The following is a 19,650-nucleotide window of genomic DNA, read 5'->3' on the forward strand; positions in this document are numbered from 1 at the left end:
AGTCAGAAAGTTAGCTGCGGATTAGGGTTAGTTAAAGAGATCAAAATATTCGGGGTCTAGAGAGTAATGTTAATCGTATTCGGCAGCTACTGGCCCGTCCGCACAAGGTCTTCAGCGGCTGCAGTTTGTTCGAGCGAAATCTACGAAAGTCGGAATCTGTCAAGCTGCCGAAAAAACTGGGCCGAGAAGAAGAGGAAAATCTTCAAGATGGAAAAGAGTATATAGTGGTTGATCGAAGCAGTTTAAAGTCATGCAAGAAGGCAGAATCGTCGTCTAGTTATACCCTTGCAAAGGGTATAATGATTTCAGTCAGAAGTTTGCAAAGCAGTGGAGGAGACGTTTCCGACCCCGTAAAGTATATATATTCTTGATCAGCGTCACAAGACGAATTAGTTCTGAATTTCGAATTTAATTTTATTAAAATCGGACGACTATATCATAAAGCTGTCATAGGAACGATCGGATAATTGGTGGGAAATAATTTGAAACAAATTAAAGCTTTGGGGCTTTTTGACATATTATCTTATAATATTGGAACATAAATTTTTATAATTTTAAGAATTTCGAATTCAATTTAATAAAATTATTGATTATTTTTTATAACTGCACGGGTATACAAACTTTGGCTTGCCGAAGTTAACATCCTTTCTTGTTTTTTTAAGAGGTGCATTTCGGTCGTGGAATTTCTAAATGGTTTTCAGTTACGATTCGCATTATTTTTATATTGTCTTTAAATTTTCTCCATATAGCCGCTATCGTCTCAGCGAAAGCGCGTTCGTAGATGTATGTTCATGTAAGCGGTGAGTGCCTCAAATTTTGTTTTTAAAAGATGAGAAGAAAACTCTAGGCGGTATAAAGAGTCGAAGAAAAAAACCTAATCACACCGCACCCAAATGACCTGCAATCAGGCAGATCGAGATGTCAAGATCTCTCCTTTTGGCTTTTTAATGTAAGTTTTATTTTTATTTAAATCGTATACCTTGCATCTTTAATTATACAAGGTTAGAATTTAAATTGAATTTCCGCCACAATAAAAGAATAGCTATCGCCAAGTTTTGTGCTGATGTCAATTGTAATTTAAAGTTTCATGAATGCATATCAAACTAAGCCTATCTCATTGAATCGTACCCCTATTTTAATTATACAATCCTGCATGTTCAGTACTAGGATATGTGCCCACATTTATTTAATTCCTTAGCTGGTAAAAAAACGGATATAATGAACTAAGTTAGCAGTCTGATGCCGCAGCTAGATGGATTCCGGGGTAGGGTAACTTGCATTCGAATGGATCGTTCGGACGTATGGAAAGGAACGACCAATGGTTGTGTGGGTATTAAGGGACTCGAGACCATCTAGTAAAGTCAGTTTGAGACTCGTCCAGCGTACTGGGGAATTTTAGGACTTTCTTTTTGATTTGTATGTGGTGTAGCTCGTTTCCGAGTTTATCTTGTCCAGCACGCGAGATAAGATTTCGATTACCCTTAATAATAGGCGCTTTATGGGGTTTAGCATTTACATCCACTTCCAGAGCCGACAGCCAGCAGAGTATACCCGCGTGCACTTGATTCCCATCGTACCACCATGGTACCAACTGCGCCTGAATTTGTTTGAATGTGGAATCGTTACAATATAAGTTTCCAGCGTTGAAGAAGCGTTAGGTCGTCAACATGACTTACCCAAGATCTTCGTGACATCTTTGGTTTCAACTTAATTGTGCTTCTTTGGCAAAACCTTCGGGATATTTTCGGTATCAACTTGCTTTTTCCCATTTGATAAATTCTTGTTCCGCCTTTGAGAGTATCCGGATGACCTCTGATTCCTTAAGTTGGAGTTCTAAAACATCCGTTCCGGTAAGAAGTTGTGAGGAGTTGAATAACTCCACACAAATCCTAGCAGCAGATGGCAAGTCGCTCACCAGGTACGCGGCGAATTTGCGTAGTGGCGGCGCGGCAAAGAGCGGTTGGAGAACGTGAGAGTTAGGAGATCAAGGACGTAGAACGTGAGAGTTTGGAGAACGTGGGAATTTGGAGAGCAAGACAGTTTGGAGAGCAAGAGAGTTTGAAGACCAAGAATGGAGAAGGAGAAAGCGGAGTTCTGGCGGGCGGAGCGATAGTGCCGTGTGCAAAAGGGAGTAACGGGACGCCGCCGGACTTTGGACGCGGCCGTGAGCTATGGACCAAGAGAGAAGGTACCACATCTCGGCAGCGGAGCGGCACACAAGCATGCCATATGCATCACGCGAATCAGCGGGACGGCAGCATCAGGCTTGACGTCAGCGGGAAGCAGTGCGTGAAGGACAAGAGGGTCAAACAGGAGTCGCGGATTTTGAACCCGGTGTGGAGAGTTTCGGCGGCCGTGCGCAAAAGGGGAAAAACGGTTCCCGGAGTCAGTTAATTACGGTCAGTCGAGCAGGATCAGTCAATTTCGGTCAATCAAAGAGTTAAGACAAGCTGTCGAACGAATACCAACCAAGCAAACTACGAGGGAGCCACAACAAGACGAGTCGTCGAAAGCAGCGCCGTGGGAGCCTACAAGAAGCAAGATCGCTACGTTGAGACGTTCGGGATTGGGATCCCTGTTACATACATTCTAACGAATCTCGCGGTTCTTTTACTCTACTAGTAACGGATGTAATAAAGCTGGTTTGGCGATAAGGTCTCAATTTGCTGTTAATTTATTTACCAATGAGTTTCGAAGGTAAATGTATTTTCTCAAAGCAAGCGACAATCAACGATAGAAATTGCTAGAGTCGAGTGCTCTTGGTTCGTTTCTTTTTGCCCCCTGTTCCTTACCTGGAAAGACTATATGACTATAATATTTACGTATGCAATCTGCATCTATAAAAAAGCGTTAGTCTCAGAAATGTATTTATATGATACAAGATTGGGCATTTTACCAAAACGGGTTATAGAAAATACATAAATTTAAATCATAGTTTGAAGAGGTTTACTAATGGTAACCACCAAAAACCTGCATAAGGCGAAAGACAATGAAATATGTAGTGTTTTTTCAAAGTCAAAACAAATCAAATACTTAAAATATATTTTAAAATACATTTTATAATTAAATGAAAATTCTTTAACATTTGAGGAACTTAATCTTGTGGGATCCATCAATAAGAGACATCGGGAATCTTTTGCTTGTGAGGAGTCGTTTCACCCCTCACAAATAGCGCAACTTCAACAACATCGGCAGCCAGCAACAACAACAACAGCAGCCAGCGTCGCCAACAACTCCCAATGGCGTTTCCAACAACAACAGCAGCCAGCTGCAATAGCAATAGCAACAGCAGCCGCCAGCAATAGCAACAGCAGCCTGCGCCAACAACAACAGCAGCTAAAAACAAGACAAAACCCTCGCGCATAATTTTTAAAAACTTTGTACATTTCACTTAATATGTAAGCTTAACGAAAATTAGGAGGATTTGTAGTTACATTAGTACAGAAGAATTATCTTAGCTAAGCTTTCCCTTTTCGTTCTCGCAGCAGCAGTAGCGACACACACACACACCCACCATGAGAGCAACGAAATATTCACCACGAAAAGTGCAGCGCCGCATAGGAGCAAGCGAGAGAGGACATGCGATCGAGGAGGGAAACAACCCCCGAAAATTGGCACGCGCCAAGGGAAGAGCGAGAGAAAAGGAGTACCGAAACTTCGACAAGTGGAAACAACCCAGAGCAGCCAAAAACTTGAACAAAACGCGGCGGCAAAGCTTGACTAGGTCTCTTTTGGAAAACACGGCGCACCGGTCCAGAAGGACGAGCAGGTCACTTTGGAAAGCGCGGCGCAGAATCAGGGGACTCTTGCAAAGGCGGCGGACGGGATCAGAAGTGCGAGCAGAGCAAACTCATGTTGACAAATAGAGTCTTTTGCCTTCGGAGTGCGAAAAGTGGTGCAGTCGAGTGACTGGTGCGAAGTGACCCAGAGAGGAGTTTACCTAGACGACCTCGAGAAGAGTGTGCCAGCCCAGGACCAGCGGCAGAGCACCTGGAGTCACGCGTGTGTCTGTGCGAGAGAGCGAGACCGGTGAGTGAGTGGAGTGAACCGCATTTTGGCCAGCGAGAGTCCCGTGCAATGAGAAATTTCTTGAAGGCCTTGATGCGGCTTCGCCCAGAGTAGGCTAGAATTTATAAACCATGACCTAACCTAACCCGTTAGCCTGGGAGCACTGAGAAAAACATGAACCAAGATATAAAAATGCTCTTATAAATAAAAAAAAAATAAAATATTTCTCGCCTGATTTTAATACAACTCGTAGGAAAAGAATACAATCAAGCTGACCACGCATAAATATAGATATTCTAAGACAAATGCCTAGATTTTAGGCCATAAATTCTGCCCTAGGGAAAAGTTGTCCATAATCGATCCCCTCTCTCTCGGCCTTCTCGTAGCGAACGCTATGAGCATGGCCCAAATGAGCGTTACCACATACCCTTTTTCACTCTGCTACGAATAAACTATTTCTCTCACTCCGTACCCCGTTGGCTGGTACTCTACATCTCACGCCAGCAAACCGATTTTCGTCTTAGACCTTTTTGTCCTATATCTTTACAAATATTTTCGGTAAAGAGACCCTGGCGGGACTGAGTATATCCCAGCCTACGAGACTTCTTTACATGTTTTTGCTTTTGATTCGAAGAATAAAATCCGGTATATTATATAATTTTTACACCCGTAACTCGTAGAGTGAAAGGGTATACTAGATTCGTCGGAAAGTATGCAACAGGTAAAAGGAAGCGTTTCCGACCCCATAAAGTATCTATATCCTTGATCAGGATCACTAGCCAAGTCGATCTAGCCATGTCTGTCTGTCCGTATGAACGCTGAGATCTCGAAAACTATAAGAGCTAGAACTGGCTTACTTGCAGATACCTGGGCTTCCTGCGCAGCACAAGTTTGTTTCACCGGGGTGCCACGTCCACCCTTACGCCCACAATCCGTGAAAATCTGTAGCGCCTACAGTAATTATATGATGAAAATTGTACCTGAATTGTGTTTGTCTAATCAATACCTATCAACTAAACTAAACAAAAATGTGCCATGCCCACTTTAACGAGCACAAACGGCTTGAATGCTTAAATGTGTCTGCCGCCCATATATAATATACTGAAATAGGCGGTAGGTTTCGCCCTAAAATATCGCTTTGCTGGTTATATATCTCCATTTCCCATTTGCTATCTTAAGCTGAGTAAAGGGTATCTGATAGTCGATGCACTTGTTCTTCCTTGTTTTAAGATTATTTTCTCAGGGAGAAATAGTAACTATGCATTGTGGCGAGCTCACTGCATTTATTTAAAACATTGCTTAGTCGTATATGTCTGTGTAAAAGGTGCGCTTACCAACTATATTTCTTCCAATCTTCTTCATATAGTACAAGGGTATTTAGAATTTTATTAACATAATATTTTATACAATTCAGTATTTTAAGTATATAGTATTGTAGTAATTTTATTATGATCGTTGCTCTCCAGCCTGCTTAGTCTAGTTTTTCACCTCATACTCCACCCGAATTGTGGTATCAGAGTTGGTCTTTTCCATTTTGGCAGCATAGGTGACCAGAGGTGAACTATTTTCTATAAGTGTCCAATCCGTAAAATTTAGCGCGAGTGACTAAGTACAGCCTGTTTTACGTTTGGCGTCAGCGGAAAATAAGGAAATATAGTCAGAAAGTTAGCTGCGGATTAGGGTTAGTTAAAGAGATCGAAATATTCGGGGTCTAGAGAGTAATGTTAAGCGTATTCGGCAGCTACTGGCCCGTCCGCACAAGGTCTTCAGCGGCCGCAGTTCGTTCGAGCGAAATCTACGAAAGTCGGAATCTGTCAAGCTGCCGAAAAAACTGGGCCGAGAAGCAGAGGAAAATCTTCGCTCAGGCTCTCGCCAGTAGCGTTTGCATTATGGCGACGTATAGATGAATTTCGTTTGCTTTAGTTCTGAAGCAAAAGCTTTTTCTTGAGTCTTATTTCGAGCGACAGCGAGAGGGCAGTTACTTGATCGCTAGAGACGTCGGTCCGTCCCGGAACCGCGGCGCTGTTTTGTCATGGACCCGTTAATTTGCCGTGAAAATTCCCGAAAATTAAGGTAAGATCTTAAAAGGGGAAGTCGGGAAAGTTGACCCTCCATCAGTTTTTGACAAGGAAGTTTGTGACCGGCTACATTCGGACATAACCTTCAGAACGGATGAGAAAAGTGTGAAAGACATACGAAAGGGAAATCATTATTTAATAGAAATAACTTTAAGTGGAATTTTTAAGATGGAAAAGAGTATATAGTGGTTGATCGAAGCAGTTTAAAGTCATGCAAGAAGGCAGAATCGTCGTCTAGTTATACCCTTGCAAAGGGTATAATGATTTCAATCAGAAGTTTGCAAAGCAGTGAAGGAGACGTTTCCGACCCCGTAAAGTATATATATTCTTGATCAGCGTCACAAGACGAATTAGTTCTGAATTTCGAATTTAATTTTATTAAAATCGGACGACTATATCATATAGCTGTCATAGGAACGATCGGATAATTGGTGGGAAATAATTTGAAACAAATTAAAGCTTTGGGGCTTTTTGACATATTATCTTATAATATTGGGAACATAAATTTTTATAATTTTAAGAATTTCGAATTCAATTTAATAAAATTATTGATTATTTTTTATAACTGCACGGGTATACAAACTTTGGCTTGCCGAAATTAACATCCTTTCTTGTTTTTTTAAGAGGTGCATTTCGGTCGTGGAATTTCTAAATGGTTTTCAGTTTCGATTCGCATTATTTTTATATTGTCTTTAAATTTTCTGCAGATAGCCGCTATCGTCTCAGCGAAAGCGCTTTCGTAGATGGATGTTCATGTAAGCGGTGAGTGCCTCGAATTTTGTTTTTAAAAGATGAGAAGAAAACTGTAGGCGGTATAAAGAGTTTAAGAAAAAAACCTAATCACACCGCACCCAAATGACCGGCAATCAGGCAGATCGAGATGTCAAGATCTCTCCTTTTGGCTTTTTAATGTAAGTTTTATTTTTATTTAATTCGTATACCTTGCATCTTTAATTATACAAGGTTAGAATTTAAATTGAATTTCCGCCACAATAAAAGAATAGCTATCGCCAAGTTTTGTGCTGATGTCAATTGTAATTTAAAGTTTCATGAATGCATATCAAACTAAGCCTATCTCATTGAATCGTACTCCTATTTTAATTATACAATCCTGCATGTTCAGTACTAGGATATGTGTCCACATTTATTTAATTCCTTAGCTGGTAATAAAACGGATATAATGACCTAAGTTAGCAGTCTGATGCCGCAGCTAGATGGATTCCGGGGTAGGGTAACTTGCATTCGAATGGATCGTTCGGACGTATGGAAAGGAACGACCAATGGTTGGGTGGGTATTAAGGGACATCGAGAACATCTAGTAAAGTCAGTTTGAGACTCGTCCAGCGTACTGGGGAATTTTAGGACTTTATTTTTGATTTGTATGTGGTGTAGCTCGTTTCCGAGTTTATCTTGTCCAGCACGCGAGATAAGATTTCGATTTCCCTTAATAATAGGCGCTTTATGGGGTTAAGCATTTACATCCACTTCCAGAGCCGACAGCCAGCAGAGTATACCCGCGTGCACTTGATTCCCATCGTACCACCATGGTACCACCTGAGCCTGAATTTCTTTGACTGTGGAATCGTTACAATATAAGTTGCCAGCGTTGAAGAAGCGTTAAGTCGTCAACATGACTTACCCAAGATCTTCGTGACATCTTTGGTTTCAACTTAATTGTGCTTCTTTTGGCAAAACCTTCGGGATATTTTCGGTATCAACTTGCATTTTCCCATTTGGTAAATTCTGGTTCCGCCTTTGAGAGTATCCGGATGACCTCTGATTCCTTAAATTGGAGTTCTAAAACATCCGATCCGGTAAGAAGTTGTGAGGAGTTGAATAACTCCACACAAATCCCAGCAGCAGATGGCAAGTCGCTCACCAGGTGCGGTTGGAGAATGTGAGAGTTTGGAGAGCAAGAACGTAGAACTTGAGAGTTTGGAGAGCAAGACAGTTTGGAGAGCAAGTGGGTTTGAAGACCAAGAATGGAGAAGGAGAAAGCGGAGTTTTGGCGGGCGGAGCGATAGTGCCTTGTGCAAAAGGGAGTAACGGGACGTCGCCAGACTTTGGACGCGGCCGTGAGCTATGGACCGAGAGAGAAGGTACCACAGCGGTAGCGTAGAGAAGGCAGCGGAGCGGCACACAAGCATGCCATATGCATCACCGGAATCAGCGGGACGGCAGCATCAGGCTGAACGTCGGCGGGAAGCAGTGCGTGAAGGACAAGAGGGTCAAACAGGAGTCGTGGACTTTAAACCCGGTGTGGAGAGTTTCGGCGGGCCGTCTGCAAAAGGGGAATAACGGTTCCCGGAGGCCCTATATAAACCCGCTGTGCGCCGACAGCGAGCAGTCAGTCGATTATGGTCAGTCGAGCAGGATCAGTCGATTACGGGCAGTCGAAGAGTTAAGATAAGCTGTCGAACGAATACCAACCACGCAAACTACGAGAGAGCCACAACAAGACGAGTCGTCGAAAGCAGCGCCGTGGAACCCTACAAGAAGCAAGATTGTCACGTCGAGACGTTCGGGATTGGGATTACAAGGAATCTCCGAACTGAGACTTAGGTGGCTGAGGTCCAAAGGGGCACCGCACGGCTAAGTCAAGGCGGCCTGTTTATTCCTACCAACGGGGTCCTGGCGTTACGCCTGGAGGGTCTACCAGACTTGGAGCAATGGGGGCCGGCGACTAGAAATCGTGAGCTCAGGGGTAAGCCTGTCAAACTCTAGTGTACGTCGCCCAAGCACTACTTTGGCGTATCCCGGCGTGAGTCCCGTGCGCCAAGTGGAGTTGACCAGGTCCTGGAGCGATCACCACACCACAACAGCCACGCAAGGAGAATTGAGCCAGCATGAACGGCACGGACAGTACGCGAAAGGGTGAGGCTAGGGTGGAACGTTCGTTTACACGAGGCGTAGAAGCGAAGTGAAGAAAGAGGCAGCTTCCTGGCGTTCCGCCTTGACTGTCCGCACGATCTGAGCGGAGTCCCCCGTGGGACCATCCGGGACAGAACAAGGGACAGGCGGTCGTGTGTCGATAGGAGTGATCCTGAAGAACTCGTCAGTCTGTTCACCCTAGTCTGAGAACGGTGACGCTTTCCTAAGCCCGCTCCGCTGACCCCATAGCGAGTCTGAATCGTTGCTAAGCACTGACCGGGTCAACGCGTCAGGGACAAGCAGCAGGCAAGGATCGTCAGGGAGCTACAAACTGGAACACCGTGTCAACGAGGCGAGCGAACATCGAGACAAGCAAATTATAAAGCCGACCGCAGTTATACCCGCAATAAATCCACTACCAACCCGTGAATTCTGTGCTTTCTCACTGAACTACTGGGCGATCACTTTTATATAAATTTGGTGGGACGAACACACACAATCTACTGAGCTAGCCGCACAAATCTCGTAGCGAGCAGAAAGCAAGCTAATCAGTTCGTTACACTCTAAGTACCTGATGTACCTAAAGATGACTATCCTTACGCCTTCCTCAAAATACATATTGATTTTGTGATAATATAAATTGCGGCTGTGATAATGTAACCGGTGAGTGCCTCAAATTTTGTTTTTAAAAGATGAGAAGAAAACTCTAGGCGGTATAAAGAGTCGAAGAAAAAAACCTAATCACACCGCACCCAAATGACCTGCAATCAGGCAGATCGAGATGTCAAGATCTCTCCTTTTGGCTTTTTAATGTAAGTTTTATTTTTATTTAAATCGTATACCTTGCATCTTCAATTATACAAGGTTAGAATTTAAATTGAATTTCCGCCACAATAAAAGAATAGCTATCGCCAAGTTTTGTGCTGATGTCAATTGTAATTTAAAGTTTCATGAATGCATATCAAACTAAGCCTATCTCATTGAGTCATACCCCTATTTTAATTATACAATCCTGCATGTTCAGTACTAGGATATGTGCCCACATTTATTTAATTCCTTAGCTGGTAATAAAACGGATATAATGAACTAAGTTAGCAGTCTGATGCCGCAGCTAGATGGATTCCGGGGTAGGGTAACTTGCATTCGAATGGATCGTTCGGACGTATGGAAAGGAACGACCAATGGTTGGGTGGGTATTAAGGGACATCGAGACCATCTAGTAAAGTCAGTTTGAGACTCGTCCAGCGTACTGGAGAATTTTTGGACTTTTTTTTTTGATCTGTATGTGGTGTAGCTCGTTTCCGAGTTTATCTTCTCCAGCACGCGAGATAAGATTTCGATTACCCTTAATAATAGGCGCTTTATGGGGTTAAGCATTTACATCCACTTCCAGAGCCGACAGCCAGCAGAGTATACCCGCGTGCACTTGATTCCCATCGTACCACCATGGTACCACCTGCGCCTGAATTTGTTTGAATGTGGAATCGTTACAATATAAGTTGCCAGCGTTGAAGAAGCGTTAAGTCGTCAACATGACTTACCCAAGATCTTCGTGACATCTTTGGTTTCAACTTAATTGTGCTTCTTTTGGCAAAACCTTCGGGATATTTTCGGTATCAACTTGCTTTTTCCCATTTGGTAAATTCTTGTTCCGCCTTTGAGAGTATCCGGATGACCTCTGATTCCTTAAGTTGGAGTTCTAAAATATCCGATCCGGTAAGAAGTTGTGAGGAGTTGAATAACTCCACACAAATCCCAGCAGCAGATGGCCAGTCGCTCACCAGGTACGCGGCGAATTCGCGTAGTGGCGGCGCGGCGAGGAGCGGTTGGAGAACGTGAGAGTTTGGAGATCAAGGACGTAGAACGTGAGAGTTTGGAGAACGTGGGAATTTGGAGAGCAAGACAGTTTGGAGAGCAAGAGGGTTTGAAGACCAAGAATGGAGAAGGAGAAAGCGGAGTTTTGGCGGGCGGAGCGAGAATGCCTTGTGCAAAAGGGAGTAACGGGACGTCGCCAGACTTTGGACGCGGCCGTGAGCTATGGACCAAGAGAGAAGGTAACACATCTCGGCAGCGGAGCGGCACACAAGCATGCCATATGCATCACCGGAATCAGCGGGACGGCAGCGTCAGGCTGAACGTCGGCGGGAAGCAGTGCGTGAAGGACAAGAGGGTCAAACAGGAGTCGTGGACTTTGAACCCGGTGTGGAGAGTTTCGGCGGGCCGTGCGCAAAAGAGGAATAACTGTTCCCGGAGGCCCTATATAAACCCGCTGTGCGCCGGCAGCGAGCAGTCAGTCGATTATGGTCAGTCGAGCAGGATCAGTCGATTACGGTCAGTCGAAGAGTTAAGATAAGCTGTCGAACGAATACCAACCAAGCAAACTACGAGGGAGCCACAACAAGACGAGTCGTCGAAAGCAGCGCCGTGGGAGCCTACAAGGAGCAAGATTGTCACGTCGAGACGGGGATTACAAGGAATCTCCGAACTGAGACTTAGGTGGCTGAGGTCCAAAGGGGCACCGCACGGCTAAGTCAAGGCGGTCTGTTCATTCCTACCAACGGGTTCCTGGCGATACGCCAGGAGGGTCTACCAGACTTGGAGCAGTGGGGGCCGGCGTAAGGGGGTAAGCCTGTCAAACCCTAGTGTACCTCGCCCCAAGCACTACTTTGGCGTATCCCGGAGTGAGTCCCGTGCGCCAAGTGGAGTTGACCAGGTCCTGGCGCGATCACCACACCACAACAGCCACGCAAGGAGAATCGAGCCCGGCAGCTTCCTGGCATTCCGCGTTGACTGTCCGCACGATCTGAGCGGAATCTCTCGTGGGACCATCCGGGACAGAGCAAGGGACAGGCGGTCGTGTGTCGATAGGAGTGATCCTGGAGAAATCGTCAGTCTGTTCACCCTGGTCTGAGAACGGTGACGCTTTCCTAAGCCCGCTCCGCTGACCCCATAGCGAGTTTGAATCGTTGCTAAGCACTGACCGGGTCAACGCGTCAGGGACAAGCAGCGGACAAGGATCGTCAGGGAGCTACAAACTGGAACACCGTGTCAACGAGGCGAGCGAACATCGAGACAAGCAAATTATAAAGCCGACCGCAGTTATACCCGCAATAAATCCACTACAAACCCGTGAATTCTATGCTTTCTCACTGAACTACTGGGCGCTCACTTTTATATAATTTGGTGGGACGAACACACACAATCTACTGAGCTAGCCGCACGAATCTCATAGCGAGCAGAAAGCAAACAAATCAGTTCGTTACAAAGCTCATCCACGTACAAATCCTCCCACAAAACCGTTTTTCCGATAAGAAAACAGCCTTGAAAAGTGATGAGAAATAAACAGCAATCTTTTAAGTGCTTAAAACGCTCAGATTAAAGAACTTTAGTACGAAGGTTTGTCCTTCTTTTTATATACAGCTGATATGGAAGCAACTTCATAGACCATGCTAGTAAAAGCAGTTATAAACATTTTATTATCCCCATAATTTCCGTTTTTGGGTAGCTCAAGCGATTCTGGTGTCCAGCTCAAGAATTAACTGATAAGTTGATAAAACTTAAATATTTTGGTCGTTCCTTGGTGGCAATGAAGATACTACCAACTACCACCGACCATCGTTGTCCACGTCCACGCAATCATTTTGTGAATTGAAGAATTTGTAACTAGCAATTTTGGCCTTGCGAACTATATTTTGCTGCATTATATTTCTTTAATGCTTTGGTCTCATTGCAGTCATTTGGCGAAGAGTAAGTAACTTAATAAACTATTTGTGGTGCACTTAGTAAGTAAATCGAATCACTGAAATCTAATAGCAACGCCGCGCACAGCAATTATAGCCTGCTATTTATTCGTTTGTTTTGGGCAGCTGCGTCTCAGCTGGAGAAACCTTACTTTATTCAGAATTTCTAAATAAAGTCCTCTAAGTGTTGGGGTCAGTTACCAAGACAATCAAATTATGATGGTTTTGATGATCCATGTTGCGGCCGAGATAATTTAACTAAGAAGATTTAGGGGGGTAGTTTTGAATTCTTAATCAGTTTAATATGCATTTGTAAGTTTATTTTTCTAAATATTTGTACGGGTTAGAGATACTAGGCCTTCTTCATACAAAGATATATCTCGAGAAACAACATCTATAGTAGAGCAGGTGTGCAATTGACTTCCAGACTCCGGCTGAAAAGTGTAAACGAATAAGTGCCATCAAGAAAGCAACAAAAGTTAGCAAAGGCAAATAAATTTTAAAAAATTACAATTACAAGTGAATTGCCAATACAATTTAAAGCAATCTGTAAATTCATGCATATGTGAACGCAAGATACGGGTACCCGTAGAACCAGCAAGTGCATTAAATAAGAAATTAGAGCTGCATCGACGAGCAACCAGCTCCAGACCATTGGAATCAGTGGAACTCTTTTTACAAACATACCTTATTTTCATATTCACATTTTTACTGCGATTGTGTAAATTTTTTGTGTAACATTGTGTTTGTAAAACACACACAAACATTTTTTATTTAACTTTTTATTCTGTCGCTTTCAATGTAGTTCCCATTAAAGGCAACACACATATAATAGCGAATTTTTCAGTTTTTTTAGGCAAAAAAAAAACAATGAAAAGGCCTTGATTGTCTTTTTTTATAAGGTTTATTCGGTTTTGGTCGACATTCGGATGATTATTGACTTGTAAGCTTTTCGTATTTATACACCCACGTCTCATCAGCTGTTACGATACGTTTCTTGAAAGTGGGGTTGGATTTCGACATGTCTTACCTTTTGTTTACAATAAACTTGCATGAAATTCGACAAGCAATTAGAACATATAGTGACGTAACCAGCGACTGTAAAATAATTACTTGAGATTGCTGAGAAACTCTACTTCGTAATGCAGAACTGTGTTACCGACATACCAAAAAAAAATTGATTCGGTTCAGGATAGGCTTTTTAAGTAATCCAGAAGTATATATTTATACGTAGAGAAATTTATTAAAGAAAAATTAGTATAACAGAGTGACAAAACTAGTATAAAATTACAATTATAAAATTAAAATCAGCATAATTTATGACCGATTATGGTTTCTGTTTCTCAACTCTTTTATCGCTTACTTCTTTGCGATAGTTTTTTATATTAAACACCTTATTGTTCTCCGCTAAGCCTAAAGTTGTTGGAACTTGTAGACGTGGCTTAAAGGCCTTCAACGTGAGCGGCTCTAGGTAGGGACTTGCCAATTCTCGTATTGCCAAGAACTATGACCTTTTTATGCCACCGAGGTCTCCTACGTAGTAATTGTAAGTCATCTTCCGAGACTTCTTATAATTTCGCTTGTAAAAAGATTGAGCTTTTTTAATATTGGCCTTACTGAAAATTTTCGTTACGAACAAGCTAGGGTCGTTATCTGAATGTTTCGACCTACTCTCCACTCCAGTCCCATCCTATATATGTGTTCAATTATATATGTCGACTCAAATCAAATCATCAATCAAATATAAATTCAGGAAACGCATTTGATGTGAAAGCATTATCTGTTACTTATTATGCATTTTGGATATCCAAAGACGCGTGACCCACTTCGGTTCTTCATGACCAGGGGAGAGACACACAATTTTGGAGAATACGTTGACTGCAGCCAGTATAAATTAATATTGTAAACACGAAACCGCCTATACCCATCAGTTTACACCAGAACAACATAGGAAGCTAAGGCAACTAATAGAGGCTTGTCCATCTTGTCGGAACCAATAATGATCTATCGATTAAGATATGGGCTGAATTGCATAATAGGTCTAAGCGTGACGGAAAAGAAAAATTAAGCTTTAATTCTAAGTGTGGTGTACAAAGGCCAGAAAAATGGATGATCACATGAACCGCGCCACTAAGAAGGTCAGCAGAAGAAGTCCTCACCTGAGACTCGGTAGTGTATATATTTTAATCTTAAAAAAAAACAAATCTTTTTACAAATTTGTAAGACAGTTTAAATGAAAAAATGTTTAAAAAACAAAAATGTTTAATAAAAAAATATACATATGTTTAAAAAATGTTTTTTCGTATCAAAAACGATCAAGTGAAAGCTTAGCTTGTGGACTGACAAACTACACACATTAATATTGTTTTCCAAGCACCTTACACATTCATTTTCGTTATGTTGGCAAGCAGAGAGGCCTACAAATATCCCACTATCCAAATACGAACTAGCTTCTGCCGTCAAATATGGTTCTTAAACATCGAACACCTCTCATTAGACCCAAGTCCTTTTTAACACTTAAGTACACACATAACAAACTTCTTTTTATACCCATTACTTATATAGTAAAAGGGTATACTAGATTCGTCAAAAAGTATGTAACGGGTAAAGGGAAGCATTTCCGATCCCATTAAGTATACATATTCTTGATCAGAATAAGTAGCCGAGTCGATCTAGCCATGTTCGTCAGTCAGATCGTATGTACGATACATACGCGTATGTCCGTTTGTCCGTCCGTTCGTCTGTCCGTATGAACACTGAGGTCTAGAAAACTATAAAAGCTAGGGAAGTGGGGCTTGGATTCCTAGACTTCATGCGCATGTGCAGATGCTTAAGTCCCACCTGATCGATAAAGACTTTCAGTATAAACAAGAAGCGAATTGGAAGGCCGCGGCGAAGACAGCGAATTGGAGGGCATAGAAGAGATCAAAGGCAGAATCATCTAGAACCACGGAAGTCGAATTTGGCCTACAGTTTAACACGAGTTTTGTAACAAACCACTTACCCACATACTTACTTATATACTACCCATCGCATTGATTGTAATGCAATGCAACAATAAAAAAAAAGTGAGGTTCAAAAAATTGGAAAAACCTATTCGGAGCGACATAACCTCAACCGCTTTGAAACAGTTTTCGTCTCATCAATACATTGATGATGACAAGAAACGGACAAAGCACTTATTTTTTGTCTGATTTCCCATATACCATATATTGTAATAGCTGGTAGACGCTTAATGCCTCCATTTCCCGATTGCTCCCTTAAGGGGGTATCCGATAGATTCTCTTAACATATAACCTCTTCACCCGGTTAAGATTTTTTAATTAGTTCTAAATATTTAGTTAAATTTTTTAAAAATCGGACGACTATATTATATAGCTGCCATAGGATCGAAGCATTGGTGGGAAAAAATATATGAACAAATTATAGCTTAGGTGCTTTTTGACATAATATCATTTACGATTTGGAATATTTTTATGTTCTTGCAGAGGGTAAAATGATTTCAGTCAGAAGTTTGCAACGCAGTGAAGGAGACCCCATAAAGTATATAAATTCTTAATCAGCGTCACTAGACGAGTCGATTAAGCCATGTCCGTCTGTCCGTCCGTTTCTACGCAAACTAGTCTCTCTTTTAAAGCTATCGGGCTGAAACTTTGTCAAAAGTCGTCTTTCTCTTGCAGGTAGTATATAAGTCGGAACCAGCCGGATCGGACAACTATATCTTATAGCTCCCATACGAACTATCGGGGAAACAATTTTAAAAAAATTTTATCTTCGGTGTTTGGAGAATTGTAAGGGCTTTGGCTTGGCCAAATAATTTCTTCTGATAACATTCTACTGATTTCACTATTCACAAAGTCGGTGACAGATAAAGCATACGGATATTGTTTCCCGTATATTGGCCAGTCGTGAATACGATATTTTTCCCCTTATGTCTGTTCTAAAAGGAATATATATTTTTCTTTGAATATAGTGAAATATTTTTTCCTTTAGCCCTTTTAATTGATCTGTACCTATATTATTCATCTCTTGTTTGTCGGTTAACTCAACGACGGAAGGCTTAAAATTTTTACATTTCAAACGATTTTTAAATTTTAGATTTTTTACGGTATTTTCTTTGTCGGCACTCTCAGGATTTTTAATTTTATTTTTGTTGACGGATATTTCTACGTCGGCGTTCTCAGGATTTTTTAATTCCAAGCTTTTCTCACTATTTTCCACAAATAATGAATCTGTACCTTTATTACTTTTATCATTAAAATATTTTTGTATAATAAATTTTATTCATTAAATTTTTTTTCTTTTTTCCAATTTTTTTTTAGTAAATTGAAAATTTATTTATTGGTTCCCTTTTTTTTTAGCTGGAGTTTGCTCTCTATTTTGATTTGGGCGATAGTAATTTGAACGATTATTATTTTGACAATAATTATTATTATATCTCCCTCGATTATTATTTGTCTGCCAATTATTATTCGGCTGCCGATTGTTATTAGGTTTATTCTGGAGTTGAATCGATGGATCAACAACCGTTGGCTCGCCAGCTTGTTGCTTTTGAGTGTTATTTTGGTTATTGTTTTACCAAAATTTTCCCCTTTGTGGCCAGTTATAATTTTGGTTGTTACCCCAATGATTGCCCGTTTTGTTATTATTATTATTTTGTCGAACTTGAACAAATCGTATGTTGTTTCCCAGATATTTATTTTCATTTTTAAATCCATTAAACCTGTTTGCAAATTGAGCACAGAAATTGTTTGATTCTAATTCCTGAACTTTGCTCCTAATTGTTTTGTTTGTTTCCTTGGTAATTACGCTGTCCTTTCCCTTTTTTCCAAATCCTCGAAACAGGCCATTTGTCCCTTTCCGGTAAAGCCATGAACGCCGTGGTCGATTCTGATTTTATCTCTTCAATCGACTCGACGCGATTTCCCCGGAGCGGTCTCTTTGGTTTTGGGAAAAGCCAGAAGTGACACGGGGCTAAATCAGGAAAATATGGTGGTTGCGGAACGATATGCGTCGAATTCTTGGCGAAATGGTCACGAAGAAGGAGTGCAGTGTGCGACGGTGCATTATCGTGATGCAAAAACTAAGAGTGGTTAGTCCATAATTCTGGTCTTTTTCGACAAATGAATGAAGCATCACGTAAACGACGCATAATGCTCAAATAATATTCCTTATTAACAGTTCGGCAAAGTGAAAAAAACTGAACGACTTTGTGCTCTTATCGGTCTGGCCTCGCATTTAGCACGATATTCGCTTGATTGGTCTGTTGTTTCAAGGTCGTAAGCATAAATCCAAGTCTCATCGCCCGGTATTATGCATTTGAGCTTGTCCTGATAATGAGAAAGCATTGTTTTACACGCATCAACGCAATGACTTTTTTGCATGAAATTGAGCGTTTTCGGTAATAAATGGTCTTCAAAGATCCTTCTGATATTCCGATCATATCAGTAAGGTCTCTTACAGTCAACGGACGATTTTTGAGCACTAATTCATTCAGCACTTTGTACCACTTATAAACATTTTTCTGGGACACGGTAGAATCACCAAAGGCCATCCGCAATATCCTCAACGTTTCCGCAGCCGAAATTTCATTCCGCAAACAACATTTCTCTGCTCAATTAAATTATACATTGTAAAAATCGACAAATGCACTCTTGATCGTTTGGTAAACATAAGCGTAAGTATAGTACTGATACTGACATTGACATGAAATTGAAAATTCACCTTACTTTTTGCTTACAGTAGTAAACGGGGCCATGATTGGTAAGAGCGTCATGGGCAGCATCCATAATTTTATTTCGTAAAATTGTTTAAGCGATAAAATATTGATCACTTTGAATTTTATAAAGATATATATTTTTTAATTCGCGAATATATCTTATTGTTTTTATCAAGTATATAATTTTTTTATTCCCTGAACTTAAGTTAAAATCTTAAGTTTTTTATTATTTTAAATTATTTGCCCACGAAACTGTCCCGACGGTGTCTTCCTTCTGTGAGGTTGTGGGTTAATCTTCCTTCCTTAATTTGTTTGATTGTTGTCGTGCTGATGTTGGCGAAGAAATGCCATTCAGCACTTTCTTCCTTCTAGAGTTCACTTGTTTGTTATCGTGTAAAGTTTGGCGAGGGATTGCTTTATAGCCCTTCCTTTTTTATAATTTATTTGAAGATTCTCCTAATTCACTTTGTTGTGCTTTGTTAAATTTTTCTGTACTATTTATTATTTTTTGCCACTAGATTTTTAATTTGGTTTTGGTTTTTATTTTTTATTTATTCCTTTCACTTTATATTTTGTTTGGTTTTTATTTTGTGCTAATAATAAATAGACGTTTGATATATTTTCGGGCTTAAATGAATTATTACATTAATTGATTTCCATTTAACTTTTGAACAACGATCACTGTCACAATGTTAGGTTCGTCGATTGGTGATGGATTTTTAATTTATCGTCTAAACATGTTATTTTTTTATAAAATGATTTTTATAGTTAATATTATTTAATTATTTAATTTTTTTTTATTAAAATTTTTAAAAGGCGGCCCCACGTTGGGCGCCAATTAATTTTTTTTTTTTGAAATATTAAAGAAAAAATAAAATTTACATTTTGAAATATTTAATGATGTTAAACCTTTATTGAAAATATTATTACCACAATATTATTACCACAAAACAATTCTTAGGTTTTACTTGACTGATCTCGGCTCGGGTCAAAATGAGACTGCCATCTTCCATCTTAAATTAAATCCAACGAACCTCGGCCAGGAGCTTATCTTTTTTAACTTTAAAATTTCAATTTATGTTTAGAGTAAAAGCTTAAGATGAAACTGCCGAATCTCATTGTGAAATTCAATTATGCTGACCGATGCGATTTGATTGGTCTTCGAACGGAAGCTGATATTTACATTAATTTTGATTTGTTTAACTTAGTTGGGGAACCAAGATCGTACCCCAAA

The 19,650-nt window shown here is 40.8% G+C and overlaps 2 protein-coding genes across 2 annotated transcripts in view; one reads left to right on the top strand and one right to left on the bottom strand.

Annotated features, from left to right (window-relative positions):
- Window positions 1-7,039, top strand: part of LOC122818947 (uncharacterized) — a 129,739-nt gene extending 122,700 nt beyond the window's left edge. The window contains exon 4 of the transcript XR_007765226.1: window positions 6,798-7,039. The gene's annotated coding sequence lies outside the window, so the exon portion shown is untranslated. The remainder of the gene's footprint in view (window positions 1-6,797) is intronic.
- The window catches only part of LOC108021921 (lachesin), a 570,948-nt gene that overhangs the window by 102,660 nt on the left and 448,638 nt on the right, over window positions 1-19,650 (bottom strand). The gene's annotated exons all lie outside the window — the stretch shown is intronic.

The sequence above is a fragment of the Drosophila biarmipes genome, unplaced genomic scaffold (assembly GCF_025231255.1).
Source record: "Drosophila biarmipes strain raj3 unplaced genomic scaffold, RU_DBia_V1.1 ptg000013l, whole genome shotgun sequence".
Taxonomy (NCBI): Eukaryota; Metazoa; Arthropoda; class Insecta; order Diptera; family Drosophilidae; genus Drosophila; species Drosophila biarmipes.